At 34.4% G+C, this 17,302-nt stretch overlaps 1 pseudogene; it reads right to left on the bottom strand.

Moving 5' to 3' along the window:
- Positions 1–11,881: 11,881 nt before the first annotated feature.
- Positions 11,882–14,264, bottom strand: LOC119570744 (annotated as a pseudogene).
- Between the last annotated feature and the right edge of the window lie 3,038 nt (positions 14,265–17,302).

Here is a 17,302-nt window from a genome sequence, read left to right as displayed (position 1 = left end):
TGCTTTGGGAGACATATTGCATGAAAACCACTTAGTAGGATGAAAAATCATTCAAATAGAAGTTTGTGTAAAACCCATTGATATTATTTTGTCTAGCAATCAGGGTATGGGAAGCAGATCTGTTGAAGTGGTAGCCCAGATGACAAGTGCATCTACAACAATATTTGCAATAGTTCCATCTAGTACAGATTATCATAACCCGGAACAATTCTGCAAGAGATGGTAGCAAGAGAAAGTTACATTATTAACAAAATTACTGTAGTACATAATAAGTTTTTAGTAATGAATAATTTTTTCCCATGTGACTGCAAACAAAGCTAATTTTTAAATGGTTAAAATATGAGTGTTTGCCTATGATTTTAGATTTTTTTTTATTGTTTGCAATTCCCACTTCCCTTTTAGCAGGAAGGAAAATTTATACTAAGGAATTTGTTTTCTCAAATTAATTTCTTTATTTTTGTCTTTTAGGTAGGTGAAAAAGGGAGAGATTTTTAAATTGGGGAAGTCGGCCATCAAAGTCTTGCCTTGGATTAGGACTCTGTGCGTTTCGTGGACACACTTTGACGTAAATAGTGAGGTATGACGCTGCAGTCTTTTTTTCAAAAAAAAAAAAAAAGCTCAAGTAATGGTTTATAGGCGAGATGATAGTCAGTTGGATTAGGCCAGATGAAAGTGAGTGGACATTGTGTTCTTAAGAGACGTTAGGAAAGTATTATAGACATAGTAAAATAATGTGACAGGTTAATTTGGACAGTCAACTAGCTCAACATTCATAGATGTAGAATAGGCCATTAAGATGTTTCATTCTAATTAAGATTTTAACATGAATTACATGATAAAAAGAGGTAGTTTTGTAATTATAATACAAAAGATGTATTTTTTTATTAATGGGTGTATTTTGATCTTCTCTTGGTATATAAAAAAAAATATTATATATTACAATATAGATAAGTTAATATTGAAAATTCGTATATTAGAGTTTCTAATGACAGAAAATTGCTTTATTGGAAAAAGGTTCGCATATGATTTGTGGGCATGGCAATTAAAACTAGTGGTGGCCATTGTTGTTAAGCATTATTTTAGGGAGTAAAGATACTATAGAAAATATCTGATGTTAAGGTATGTTTCTAAGTGTTCAGAAAATAATGTGTATATATGTTATGTGTATGGGAGATGAAGAATTTTGAAAGTGAAAATGGAATCATATCCATATTTTGTAGTATTAGAAAGGAAAATGTACTTAAGATGTTACACATGTTTTTTCATTTCACAATTCATTTGCTCAGGGTCACAGTTTAACAATATATTTTTTGGCTCTGTGAACTTCACATTTTATTGCATTTTCACTTCTTTATCCTTCTATTTTTTTTCTCTCTTCCATGTTTTTCTTTTTTTTTTTTAACATTTAGCAGTCTTTTTTCTGTTACCCTTATCGCCTGATTTGGACTCAGGTGGGGACGTAAAAACATCTGAGGGTGTTTTTTTTTTTTAAAGACCAAGTTTTCGCTAAGGTGCAGTTTATAGGACCATAGTCAGTATATTGTTTGGATACACAGAACATAACTTCAGAAAGTTTGTGCAGTGTAATAGGGTAACTAGTTCTAAAAGGGTATTTATGTGTCGTAAAAACTTACCAGTTTTAAGAGTCGTATATATTTCCTTTTTTTTTTTTTTTTTTTTTTTTTGTTATTTCAGTAAACCTATGTCTTAATTTAACCCTGATGAGATTAGTAATCAATAGTTATTAACTTCATATTTATTTTATTATTATTATTATTATTATTATTATTATTATTATTTTTTTTTTTGAATAGCACTTAAACCACTTAGTTCATCCTTTTATGATTTATTGATTTCATGGAATTTCTTCAATATAAGATTTAATTACCATTGGTATGTAAATCATTATGTATCCTGTAATTTAAATGCACTCTTATATTTAAAGTAATGTGTTTAGGTGTGAAATTCAATATTATTTTACTACCTGTGGGGGAAATTTTCATTAATAGCCACACATACAAGAATATTGAGAATTTTCAAGTATAAAGACTTGAAGATAAATTTGAAGCTAACTGTATTGTTTCATGCTGAAAATTAAATCATGTCATTATGATATGTTAGCCTTTTTTTGTTCTTATTGCTTATTCGGGTATTCTTATTTATTCTTATTCAATCACAAGATTTATTCTTATTCATAAAAACAGTCTTTTATCCACTGAAAAAGAGTTTAATAAGTGAAAAGATAATTTAAACAAAATTGGTCGTGATTGTCATTAATAGATTCTACTTAGAGGTTATTAAGTGTTAATTATGTTTTGGTGAATTGCCTACAAAGGTGAATTTTAGTTGATGCCTGATGAACGGGAATAGAATGTTATCTTTATAATGATAATGTGAATTGTAAGTTGTCAAATATTCACTTCGGTTTGGGATATATTGATAGGGTTTTGTTGATTGTGATAAATTTGTTAAAAAAAAAAAGGACAATATTGTTATGTTTGTATTATAATTTACATGCCTCTCAAGGTTTGCTTTTTTTGAGGTAGGAGGATGTGTGTTATAGCAATAAAAATGATTAAGTGTTTAATTGATATGTTATGTGTAGTGGAGGTATGTAAGAAAGTAAATTTGGGCTCAATAAATTTCATGGTAATTAATAATGTCAATAAAAATAAATACAGTCATGGAAGTGCTCGCAGGCAGTATGGTATTAGAGTGTTCCATTATATGTCATCAATTTTTGTCCTACTTAATGTGATGTTGCTGTATATCTTTTGCTAGTTCTCATTTAAGTAATATAGTCACTTCCCTTCCTTTTTATTAATTGGGTTTAATTTTATTTATATCTATTATTTATTGGTATCCTTAGGATTATTATAGGGTTAATTATTATTATTATTATTATTATTATTGTTATTGTTACTGTCGTTAATTATATTATTATGATTATTAGTATATTTATTATTATTAGTATGTATTGAGGATTATTATTATTGTTTACTGTTATTGTTATTGTTATTTTGATTGTTATTATTATTTTATTCATTATTGTTATGTTATTATTATTATTAGTAGTTGAGTATGTATTATGATTATTATTATTATATTATTATTATTATTATTAGTGATTATTGTTATTGGTTTATTGTTTATGTGATGGTTAATTGTTATTGTTAGTAGTATTTATGATTATTATTCCTATGATTATTATTAATACTTGTTAATGGTTACATTATGGCTTTAGGAGTGAGGAGTAATTATTAGTTACTATGAGTATAGTATTATTATTATTAGATAAGAGGATTATGGTTAGTGTTATTTATTATTATTATTATTAGTATGAGTGTTATATTATTATTAGAGCATTATTATTATTATAGGTTATCTGATTATGTATTGTTAGTATTGTTATTATTTGCATAATATTATTGGTATTGTTTATTGTTATTGTTATTGTTATTGAGGGATGAGGAATTGATTATTAGTGTTACTGTCATTATTATTGTTATTGTTATTTCCATTATTGATATTATTATTATCACCATTAATATCATAGTTATTATCATTATTCCATCATCATTATTATTATTATTATTATTATTATTTATTATTATTATTATAATTATAATTATTAATTATAATAATAATGATAAATAGTAATAATAATATTTATTATTATTATTTATTCATGGATTATGATTATGATTATGATTATGATTATGATTATGATTAGATTGTGACTGTGATTGTGATTGGATTGTGCATTGGTGATTGTGGATTGGTGATTGTGATGTCTTATTGTTATTGTTACTTGTTAGTGGTATGTTATTGTTCATTATTATATTAAAACTTATTATATTATTATTTATTAAGTGTTATTTATTATCATTTTTATTATTTCGATCATCATCATATTATTAATATTATATTATTTTTTTTTTTTTATTATCATTATTATTATTATTATTATTATTTATATATTATTATATTTATGATATTTTATTACTATTTATCAACTATTATATTTATTATTCTTCTATTCTTATTATTGTTATTATTATTATATTTTATATTATTATTATTAGTTTTTTTTTTTTTTTTTGTTTTATTTATTTATTTTTTTGTTTTTATTTATTTTTTTTATTTTTGTTATTTTATAAGGGGGGTAAAGGCCACTCCGGATATATCATATCTCAGGATCAAAAAAAAAACTAGTTTGTCGCTGGCGTTTATCAACTGACACTTGTTTCCTCTACAATGTGTTTATTACTGTATATATTTTTGCTCAGTCTCATTAATTAATATAAATCCTCCCTTCCCCGTTTTGATTATTTGATCTAATTTATTATTATTATTATTATTATTATTATCGTTATCGTTATTGTTATCGTTATCGTTATTGTTATCGTTATTGTTATCGTTATTGTTGGCGTTCGATCCACCTGTTATCTTTGTACATTGTTATCGTTATCGTATTGTATCGTTATAGTTATTGTTTATCGTTCTTGTTATCGTTATTTGTTATCGTTATTGTTATATTATTCGTTATTATTATTGTCATAATTATTGTTATTATTATTGTTGTTCATTATGTTATATATTATTATTCCATGGTACTACGGGGGATGGGGGTAAAGCCACTTGCTTATAAGAGACTAAAAGATCAAAACCTAGTTTGCTTATCAATGCAGGCTCGGGTAGGTAGAGCCAAAGAACCAGATGCTGTAATGCATTACAAACCAAAGAGCAGCTTAAAGTTGAACTACTCCTTGGTAAATACAGTTACAGAAGCTGAATATGTCAAAACAGGTCTTAGTTTAAACATGAGTGAAGTAATATTTTGTGTATTGCTTGTAATCTAAAGGGAACCCATGATGTTGGGAGGGTATTTGTATATTTAATGCCCATTGGGATTTTTGTTAATTAATTTTTGTTAAAAAACATAGGAAAGTTCCACAAGAGCTGATGATCAAAGAGCACTTACTAAGCATAACCTAATGTCACCCTGTTACCCCATTCCCTCGAATTTTCAGAAAGAAAAGTGTTTAGTTGTATTACCTTTTAGTATTAATAATACCATAGTTGATAATAATATCTGTATTAAAAAAGACATTTTCTTTGCTGAAAACTCAAGAACATGATGGAAACAGTTGTTTGGCTTAGGGTTTCTTACTAATTCCACCTTCTTAGTGACAAAGTACATGTGAAAACTGAAAAAAACAGTGACCAGGCATGTACTCAGTGCTAGGTTCATTAACTCAACTCATGAATGGGAGCTGTGCTTCTATACCAAAAACATGCATTATGTATTTGCAGAGTCACCGCTAGAGGGACCAAAAGTGAGGAAAAAAACATCTTATTAACCTGTTTCCTGTACTCTTGGCTGTAGCATAAAGGATGTTACATAATGAAGCATAAGAAGGAGGCTTTAAGCCTACTTGAGGGGTGGGAGTGAGGCCTATGTTGGGGATTTCCCCACGGGGGCTTCAGCCATTAGCTCAACAATTTTGTATGTTTTTTTTCTTCTCCCTTTGTTTCTTTACTTCTCTTATCCATCCCTGTCTTCTGTCCACCTTCCTGAGGTAGAAGAGCAGTGTGAAAAGGATGAAAAAGCTGGCTTTGGTCAGTCCTGAATAGCATGTGGTAAGCCATGGACTTGGTTATTTCTGTGGTCAGTGTCTACTTATAGCCCTTTAAACCCACATCATAGAAACCATTTCTCTTCCCCCCCATATTTTAGGCCTACCAAGCCAAATATGTAGATTTGTAGCCTTACTCGAGCCATTGAGGATTGGCCACATCATCACGCTAGTATGTCAACTGCCTATCCTATTATCATTGGCATCTGAGCATTGATGTTACTCACCCCCTCGATGTGCCGCTTTCAACTTCAATCCATTCTTAATTATCCATCCAGGTCAGTACTCACAACCTTCAAGAAATACGTCCTTCACTTCATCTTCTGCCACCTTCCTCCCTTCACTACTAAATATTCATTTTATTATAATAACTCCCCACAGTAATACATCTCCACAACATCATTACCTCTTAATACTGCCTAGGTTACTACTTTCACCTCTTAAACAAACCTTTTTGAATACTCCTTTTAGCCCGGCCAAATAAGGATCTACTTTCTATCTGATTCCCCTTACAATCTTACTCTGAAAATACCTTCTTCCATCAACATACGTATTAAAAACAAAGGTAGCATAGTTTTCCTTTGCCCGTTGTTCCTGATTGTTCACGCCTTGTCACAGTTACAATCTGAGTCCTGGTCTAGCCTTCTACTACTTTCACCTCTTAAAAAAACCTTTTGAAAAAAAAAATACTCCTTTTAGCCGGCCAAATAAGATTACATTTATATATGATTCCCCCTACATTCTAACTCTGAAACTAGCTTCTCCACCAACATGGTCTCTAAAACAAGTAGGAATAGTTTTCATTTGCAGTCGTTCTGATTGTTCACGCCTTTGTCACAAGTACATCTGAGTCCAGCACAAAAAGTATCTAATACTCTACCCTGCCTGACTCACTGGAAACCTGTTCCTAGCATTAGCCTCACTCCTCCCTTAATGTTGTTAGTTATACCAAGAACTATTTCCATCTCAACAGCTTGATTGCCCCTGTTACAAACAAGGATTGGTCAGGACTGTGAAAAATGACCTGCTTGCCTGCCACATTTACTATGCGATTGCAGTGTCAAGGTATAGTGCTACACTTTTCCTCCCAGAGGCTGCTGTAAAATCTATGCCAATATTGCCAGATTACTTCAGTGGACCTGGACCTGCCAATAAAATTTATATTGGCGTGGGAGTCATGCCCTGTTGGAACATAATCAAACTCTCCCTACTCAGTGGTCAGAGATGTGGTATAGATCACACTGCAAGCTCTGTTGCCTCAGCTTGCTGTCTTCTATGTTCACAACCCGGTTAGAACCCCTCAAATGACTTTAAACATAGTCAGGCAAGTGTGCCAGTTGTAGTGGCCCCCACAATATATTTTCTATATTATAGGAGCTCCAACCCCACCTAATCCCATGCCCTTTGTTGCCAGGTGGGGGGCTTGGAGAAAGAGAACATAGGACCCAAATGCTGGGGTCCACCCCTGCCTTGGGCCTCAGCTCTGACTCAAATATTTTCACTTCCCCTTTTTGTTTCTTATCTTCTCTAATCCCTCAACTGCACTTCTTTCGGTGTGAGGAGGCTATCTTGACTGGATGAAAAGTTGAATTTTATGCCAGTTATGAAACAGCTTAAGGAGTCATGGGTAAGTATTCCTGTTAGTTGTTTAACTTTTTCCCCATTTTACTTGTTACTCCATCCTGATGGGATCATGTTTACACACATAAAAACTGCTTGGTCTGTGGGTATGCTTGTTGCCAGAAATCACCAGAGGTTTCTGTAACTGGGGGGAGCGCCACCTTTGGATTTAATCTTTGCCCCTCAAAGAGAACTGAGGAGTGGGTGTTTCTCCAATGTATCTTAGGCTACCATGGCCAGTAATGAAGAATTGTTACTTGGGCATAAGGCTTACCCTAAATCAAAATATCCCACTGATTCAAATTATACTACTTCTACCCATTTCCTCAATACCTTACTATCACACAGCCAAAAATCCAGGTCAATCCTCAGGTCTCCAGGTTAAAAATTTCCTCCTCTTCCAACATTCCATACTTTATCTCTCACTTCCCACAACTTTAATTTCCACTAAACGACCCCATCCTCCTTTATTACTACTCTACTACCTCTCTCAGCACTAACCTCCCTTTTCCCAAAGGTACTGTTCTTGCTGCTGTCCCTCCCCTAAAAAGTCTCTTGGTTACATCCAAACGCCCTCCTACTTCCACCCAAAATTGTTCTCCATCTCCCCAACAAAAACTGCCCTGTCTAAAACAAAGATTGGTCAGATTGAGAGAACGTCTAATCACCTTACCTCATGGGACTCAGATGGCAGGCATCAATTACAGTGCTTACAAAATACACCCTAGAGGGGCAATGTTGTCTACCAGTATTTGGCAAAATTACTTTCCGCATACATGACCTGCCCTTTTAATGTTTGAATTGGGGGAGAGTCCCTCCTTGTCCCAACATATTGAACCTCCCCCTCTCACATGTTAGCGTTTGTTGTTGTGTCTAGGCCATCCTGGTGTTCAACAGTCTGATGCCTCTCTGTGCCCAATCTGGCATAATTGATCAAACTTTTCTGCACTAGTTATACAAATGTGCCAATTGTGGCAGCTCCCATTATGCATTTATAGGTACAAGTTTGGAATCTGAAGAGGCAAGTCTCAGATACAAACTTGGATAGTTACTTTATTCAATGCCAGACAGGAAACACTTTGACAAGGTTTCTCTCTCAACTTCCCTACTCCAATAATTGCTTTCCTCCTAACTGTCACCTCCCAAGATGCGTTTCTGCTATTCCCCCGGCATCTCTTTGTTCATCCCACTTTACGCCCTACCTCTCCCAGTTCACATTCTTTTTCCAGTCACTAACCAGGTACCTAACCTTCTTCTCATCGCCCAACTCATCACACAAGACAAGTAAAAAATCTCCAAAAAACCCCTCCCTCCACCCCGCATAAATCGGTCCCTCTTCTCCCCCCCATAAGAAAAAACTTTTTTTTTTTTTCTCAGACCTCCTTAAACCCATTTCCACTGCAAGAAATCTCAAAGGGACATTCTCTAAAAATAATCTAATCATGAACCCAATGTAACATGACTTACACCTCATCCATCTTCTAATCTTTTTCTACTCCCAATGCCTACTACACTCAAGTAAAAATGCAAAACAGACATCATTCCTCCTACTCATGTCCCCCCAATATCTTTCCCCAACATATCCCGGTTCCCATGCACAGCTGCACCATCTCCACACCTCATCCCCCCATTATCCCTCCTAACTCTACCCCTGGGGATGTGAACCTGTGTCACAGGAACCCCCTTTCCGGATTCTATAACTCCGTGACATTTTTCCCAGAGTTGTGATCTAATTGCCACTTAAACCCTTCTCTTTGATAATACCTGCTTACCATGCAGATGTCCTTTGGCAAAATCCCACACATCTTCCTTTGACACTTGATTGATCTTCCCTTGTTAAACCCAAAACCACCCCCATATTTTTTTGTTTGAACCTTGTTACATACAGATGGCCTCATTAGGTTTCAGCCAGCAAGGAGTCTATTCAGTAGGCCCTAGTGACCAATCCTGATTCCCCATTCCTTGAATTGGCAGGGAAAAAAAAGTGTTTTTCTTTTTAATTACCAGTGATATTTGATACTGTAATTATATGTTATTTGATGTATAGAGGGTAAACCAGGTGAGATAGGTAGGACCTAATGATTCCTTGGTTACTAAGCACTTGGTGAGCCATCTGTGTGTGAATATAATAAATAAACTTTGATTACAGAGTGGCATAGGCAAAATTCTTGCAATATGGGCTGATTGGGTTAATCCGATCTTCCTGAATTTTACACAAACTTCTGGTGTGTACAGCAACATTTTAATCATCAGTACCCCCTTCTTTACCCTTTTTTCCAACATTACACCGTTTATAGTGGTTTGGTGTCTGTTAGCACATATTTGCTTGCTAAACCAGTAAAACCATTAACCATAGGGCGGCTCTAACCTACAGTTCAATCTGAGGTTCTCCAAATTCAAAACTAGGTCCTATTCTACACAAGGCCAGAGGAAGAATCATTGCCATTGAAGATTCTTCTCTTGCACCTCTTCCAAATGCAGTCATGTCCCCCAGTTCTTCACCCCCTACCCTTACCATCATACTTCTACTCCCCAATCAGTACTTTTTTGTTTTCTAAATCTGGATGCCTCCCAATCTTCTAAACACTTTGGGACTGGTGTTCTACCCTTCACTCGTTATCACTTTCCCATTACATCAAACATCTAAACATTCCACCCCATCTTCTACCTTTAGTTTCTCTCTATAAACCCACTTTTTCCCCTTCTGCCCTCCTACAGAAAACACTTCATTTCTTGGAGGATCTTCACCCTACTCCTTTTACAGAAACTCTCGGAAAAAACCTCCAAAACATCCTAAATTTGACCTTAAAGAATTCTCCTATCCCTCATTTTGTTTCACCCTCCAGTCTTCTATACTTCCATTTTTTCTACATTCTAAGTAAATTATCGGGACATAACATCTTCATCCTACTCGTGTTCCCCATTTGACCATCTTTTTTCCCCCACCTCTCTCCTATTACACCCGTATCTTCCCCTTATTCATCTGCACCTTTATTTCTTCTGTTCCCTTTTGTCACAAGTGTCCTTCTCGGGATCCTTCCTCTTCTGAGTTCTTCCTGGTACTTCTACCTTCCTTACATGTCTATTATCTGGCCCTTCCCCTTTCTTCTGTGGGACCACCATTTTCTACTCAGATTACTACCTAGTTGACTGTTTCATAATGGCACTTTTGCACTGTTCCTTTCCTTTCTTAGATGCAATAGATACTCTTCACTTGACCTGATTGACTCTTCACTTCATTTGCTCAACCGTTTCACACTTTTTCAATACCACCAATAGTATATAGCGTTCTGTGATCTTGGACATATTCTAAACAATCTTGTCTTAGATTCATTAAATCAATTTAATCCCATATTGCACAAACTCAGTACAGTGGTATTATGTCTTTTATGTATAGGGCACATTTGTTTGTTTGTTCTATCAATTAAAACCCCACCTACAATGGTAATAAAACTTATGTTAATACTTAAAACAATATAATATAAGCAGAATTTCAAAGTGTACATACCATTATTTTTTATAAAAAAAAATTATTTTGGCAGTTTTACAGTAACTTGTGATAAAATTGTACAGTATACTGGTTTTAAAACTACATATCAGTCAACAAGAAAAATAAGGTATCTATATTTAATGTTTGTAAAATCACTATATTTGGAGTCGCTAAGAATTTTTTAATCTATACCAATGGAAGTAATTAATACTATGTGCAATAGACTGCAATTTTCTTTTAAATTTAACAATTAAAATAATACCCCATAAGAAATATATGCCCCTTTTTTAATATTGCTTTGCTTTTTTTGGCCATTTCTTAAAGGAAGAGCAAAAGAAAGGAAAAGAAAAAACTAACATGTCAAACTATAACTTGCATTTAGTCATCTTGAAAATATCAATATCTAAATTCTGGTATTAATATAAGATTTTCATTTAAAATGTATTACCTCTCAAATTATATAATATATACAAAACAAAAATAACATATATATTTTGTACATTGACATTTAACAATGGTTGCAATAAGAAAAAAAAAAAAAAAATATTCACATGGAAGTTACATGCTTGAATAAGTACAAGCATATATGATTACATGTATCATAGCATGATAAACTAGGAGAAGAAAAATGAAGAGTACATTAGAAAAAGAAAAATGAAATGGAAGATAAAAAAAGGGTCTATCTTAGTCTTAAAAATGCCGCAAAAAATAATCCTTCATTAATCCTGCCCTGTATTACATGGTCATACATGCCCATTTTATCTGAAGGACTATTCTAAATAGTGGGAACTGATTTTTAATTACTATAATTTCTCAACTCCATTTCCTTTACAGTATTTTTCTGCAAAGGGCCATGGTAATACCAATTTTTTGGGAGTCATATACTATGTGTTATGGATTTCTTCTTCTTAACCATATAATGGTACACTTTTGTCTTTATAATGAGCTCTCTGTTTGATAACATTTTGTATTGTCTTAACTAACCATTAATAAAAATAATAATTGAAAAAAATATTCACAACATTAAATTTTGTTGGTTGGAAAAATGCATTCCAAAAATAGCATACTATTAACTTTAAAAATTATTAGATAATAAAAAAATTATCTAAGAAAAGGAAAATATTGCTGATCTTTAAAAGTCTTCTGAACGTACTTCAACCACTTGAACTTGAAGGGCAGCAAAGAAATGTTCCATAAATTTTCAATCCCTCCTCTGTCAGTTGTGTGAATAACCATAGAGAGTTGTGTAATCTGCCTAAAAATATGCACTGGTCTAGGCATGGGACTTTAACAACTTTCCCATCACGCATAATCTGCATGGCTCTTCAATGGTTTCATGGAGTGTTCGCTTCCTTCTGCCATCCTCACAGCAGTACAGCACGTGCAGCCTCCTTCTTCATCTGCTACCAACCCATCGCCTCCTGAACCAGGCAGACACTAAAAGAACATAGGTGAATTGAAAGATTATAATAGGGCTTCTACTTTGTACGTATGGCCGTGGTCGGGTACATGTGCAGCACAAAGTGGTTTTTCGAATGAAAAAACCTGACCCACAATTTGCATTCATATGGTTTTTTTATCTGAATGTGTGAAACATATGAGCATTGCGATTTTTCTCTTGATGGGCAAATGATTTATTACAAATATGACATTTATGAGGTTTAAACACCTGTATGTTTTCTTAAGTTGCCGTTAGTAATAGTGAGGATAAACAAAGCTGGCATTGCACAGTTCACATTTTGTAGGGGCCTTCTCACCAGAGGGGGGAACACTTTATTCACTCATGGATATACTGCAATCTCTTTCTTCAAATGAATTTTTGGTAAAAACTGACAATGATACTTTTTTTGATACTGTGTGGCTTTAAGATGAGTGTGCAAGTTACTCCTTTGTCAAAAAGTGGAAACCAACATATTACACACTGGTAGGGTTTTATCACCAGTGTGAGTTAAAGCATGAAGCTCTAAGGTTTTCGTGTTGATAAAGCATTACCACAGAGTTCACACACAAAATTCCTCAACCCTTCATGAGACGTCATGTGTGGTCAAATGGTAACGCGTTTGTAAAATGCCTATTAAAAACTCTAACAGTTATGTGTCTGTCTCTGTCAAGAGGAGGTTCTTTAAAGTGGAGCTTTGAGCCGATACTTTTGTTGCGAAGATTTTCACATCCTCACAGGTCATAAGATCTAGAGGATTGTGAAACTTTAATATGGTTGATGAATGCAGCCTTTGGCAAGGAAACTGCGTGTCACACTCCTTGAGGCCAAGGAAAAACATTTTTTACCTCTTCTTAAACTTCTTCCTCAGTACTTCTTCCACCACATTTAAAACATTGCCCCTTGAATGTTCCATGGTGAACAATCACTCCACACAATTGGCATGTTCGCTCCACTGACATTTAGCAGTGCAGCACTTTCTCTCAACATGTCAACTTGCTTAATTTTCTATTTTATGAAGGGGATTATCTGGAGGTTGCTAGGTCCATGCTGTGGAAAGAAGAATACTGATGAAAGGAAAATTTTATAGTGTAATGAACAATGACCAGTTCACAAGCCTCCTGATTTGGGGACATCTAAATCTCAGCCTCAATGAATGAGAACAGAACAGAAAAAAATTACAAATTGAAAATAATAAGTTTCAGGCACAGGATTTGTGTTGAAAGATATTCAACATTGTACAATACAAAAGATACTTGAAATAAGAAAATGAATAATCAACATTATATCTTCCTTTTTAATTGTCTTCAGAGGAGGGGTTTTGATTGCTGGAAAAGAAAGTTTGGACAGTTTTCCAAGTCCTCCACTAATCTGGTTCATATTTATAGCTTTACAATGCACCTTTGTGGGGGGATTTCTTTGTGTATTTATATTTGGGTCTACCGCGGGAGGGCTTCCAGGTTCCTCTTGCCACGTGAGCTGCCTGGGGGCCTTCTTTCCTCGCCTCGCTACTGCGATCTTGACTGGAGATTACAAAACATCTTTGCCGTTTTAGTTTGGTGCAATGACAAAAAGTCAGTTCATTAAATATGAGTATTTAAACTATTCACAAAACAGGCTACCTTATAACTTGAATTAAATATAAGTACCTTCTACAACATCATGTGGCTCCCGTAATTTAACCACAACTAAATCTGGTACATGAAAAATGTCAATTTTACCAGTAAGGGATGAAAAAGTATTAGCAATTCAAGTCGTTCCCACATTTTAGTCACATCCAAACGTAATGGAGCAAAAAAAAATTAAGATGTTCTGTCCACACATGGAAAACCAATAAATCTTCTAAAAAAGAAAAAATCAATCCAATCTGCCATTCTTACAAGTAATAATATATAGTACTGTTTTTGGTAGTGTTTAATGATTAGTATCAGTACAACCAAGATTTCATATCCCTCTCACCTCTCCTTCCCTGCCCCAGAAATGTAAACCTAATTTTCAAAAAAAAAAAAAAAAAATATAAAGTGACTGAGCCAGTAAATCTGTCCCTCTCAGGTCTATTACTCTCCCGATTAAGCATGCTGCTATCCCATATCAGGGGCTTCTTCCCTCTGTGTCATCCTCTGGCTGAGCCATTCAGATACACTTCCCCTATGTATGTGGATATTATAACCTGAGACACAAATTTTTCTTTTTTACCATTAAAGGCACATAATTCACATGATTTTACCGTGTTATATATATTGCTTACATGAAGAATCTTATTTCTGATCATTCTCTACTCATTTTACCTCGCACAATGCTCCACTTTAGGGTATATATTTGACATGAGAGTGAAATCTACATATTCGGCGTGGGTTAAAATCAAGCAAAGAATTATCAACAGACAAAAGTTTGCCCGAGGCAGGAGGTAAGGGACAGAGTCTAAGGGGTAAAACTTTAAAACTTGAACTAATTGTCATACCATTCAAACATAATTAAAATACAATAAATCCCCTATATTTCGATACGCTTTGAAAAAAGACAAAAGAAAGAAAGTAAGAAGAAGAAGAAAAAAAAAAAGGTTCACCACTAAGGCACTCATAAAATTCATCATCATTCCTCATTCGTTCCAGAAGGTAGTCTCCTCTGAAAGTTCCAGAGACTTTTATTTATCTCTTGCCCATTGTCCTTTTGATTGTTGGCTATTACCTTGGAAAAGGAGTTAAATGTTTACCATTCATAATTTGTAAATAAATAATCAAATAAACTGATGATAATGATGTGGGTGGTGATGACTGATGTTGATAATGATGACGATGATGATGACATGGGTGGTTATGATTGATGATTATGGTGATGACTGATGGTGATGATGATGATGACATGGGTGGTGAAGAATTGATGATGAGGATGATGACGATGGGTTGGTAATGATTGATGATGATGGTGGTGGTGATGGATGATGTATGATTGAAGATGATGATAACTACAGAATTGATAATCATATCCATGCAAATAGCAATACTGTTTATGATAAATATTTTTAATCTACAGAAATACAGAACATGGAAAACACACCTTAACAAAGTTGCAATCCAACTACCAGAGGCATCTTCACTGTACACCTACCTATATACTCAATCTCTCTTCTGTGATAATAAAACATGTTACTATAAAATATTTCCCCAATTTTTTTTTTTAACTGAAGAAAACGAAATTATGCAAAAACACACACAAACACACACAAACACACACACACACACACATCAAAACACACACACACACACACATCAAACACACACACACCAAACACACACACACACACACACCAAAAACACACAAACACAACACACCCACCAAAACACACACACAACATACAAACCAACCAACACACACACAACACCATTCACAACAAAAACAACACACACCATACACACCAAACACACCACACACACATACACACCAAAAACACCACACACACAACATACACACCAACCACACACAACACCACCGACACACCAAACACACACACACACATACACACCAAACACACACACACACACACACACCATACACACACACACAACACACACACACACACACACACACACACACAACACACACACCAAACACACACACACACACCAAACACATACACACACCAAACACAACACAACACACCACACGCCCACACAATCAACAACACCACGCACAACAACAACACAATACCACACGCACACACAACACAACACCACACACAACACAACACAACACCACACGCACACACAACACAACACCACACGCACACACAACACAACACAACACCACACCACACACAACACAACACCACACCACCACCGAAACCCACCACACCACACGCACAACCACACCACACCCACCAGGAGAGAGAGAGAGAGAGGAAGAGAAGAGGAGAGAAGGAGAGGGGAAGAAAAGGGAGGAGAAGAAAAGAGGAGAGGAGAGAAGGAAGGAAGGAGAGGAGAGAGGGGCAAAAAGCAGTATCTGTCTTTACCGCTTTTTTGATCAACTGTTCCTCAAGCAAACAAAACATCAAGGATTTAAACACCTGCTGCAAAAAAAGCTTAAAGGGAAAACCCGAGGGGCTGAAGTCCTCCTCTAGGATACCCCAACCCGAGGGAGTTCCAACTGGGGTGTGATTTTCGTGTTGAAGATATGTTCATTTTACTCTTGGCATTTTTTAAAGGTAACCTGTCAACAATATCATAAAATAATTTTAGTCAGAGAAAAAGTACTTTTTCATGTGAGAATAACAGTCAAAATAAAAAAAAAACAAAATATATTTCAAGCGAGAATATAAATGAATTTTACAAAAAAGTTTATTTTTATTATTTTATCTTAATTATTATTTTATTTTTTTTTTTTATTATTTTTTTTTTTTTTATATTATTTTTTTTTATCATTATTTATTTTTTTTTCACATGAAAAAAAAGGCAAAATGCCCAAAAACCCCACTTTCCCCCACCCGAAAAACAAAAAGGAACGGGACCTTGCTGAGCTGAGAGCTGGGATCAGACAAAGCAGTGAGGGGCATTGGGTGAGAATGCTTGTTCATTTTTTTCTGGGGAAAAGTCACATCATTAAAAAGATAGAAATTAATTTCTCGTACAAAAAAAAGGTTTAAAATTTTCCTGATAAAATGCAGTATTCAAAGGTATTCTATAAAATAAAAGGGAAAAAAAACCCCCAAAACAAGAAAAAAAAAAAAAAAATTTTCTTCCCTTTTGTTTGTCTAATAAAGGAACCTTCCCTTAACAACTGCCAAAAATCCCAAAAGACATGAACAAGAGTGACATGATATCCTTCACCTTTTTCTAGATCTCCCCCTTTCCCTTTACTAGAACTGTGGGATGAGCCTCGGCATGGAAAAATTAAAAAAGTTCTCCCCTGAGCGTGCCCCCCTCCCAAGGTAAGGTCATCGCGTGCATTTTGGAGAATTTTTCTTTTTTTTGCTGTTGTTGTTGCAATCTGGAATTCACATGGGGGAAAAAAAAAAAAAAGCAATATTTAATGTAACAAAAAAAATTTTTTTAAAAAAACAAAAATCCCCCTTTTTTTCATTTAATAAAAATTTTCAAAAAAAAAATTTAATTTTGGCAA

The sequence above is a fragment of the Penaeus monodon genome, unplaced genomic scaffold, assembly GCF_015228065.2.
Source record: "Penaeus monodon isolate SGIC_2016 unplaced genomic scaffold, NSTDA_Pmon_1 PmonScaffold_3716, whole genome shotgun sequence".
Taxonomy (NCBI): domain Eukaryota; kingdom Metazoa; phylum Arthropoda; class Malacostraca; order Decapoda; family Penaeidae; genus Penaeus; species Penaeus monodon.
This window is presented reverse-complemented; position numbering and strand designations above follow the sequence as displayed.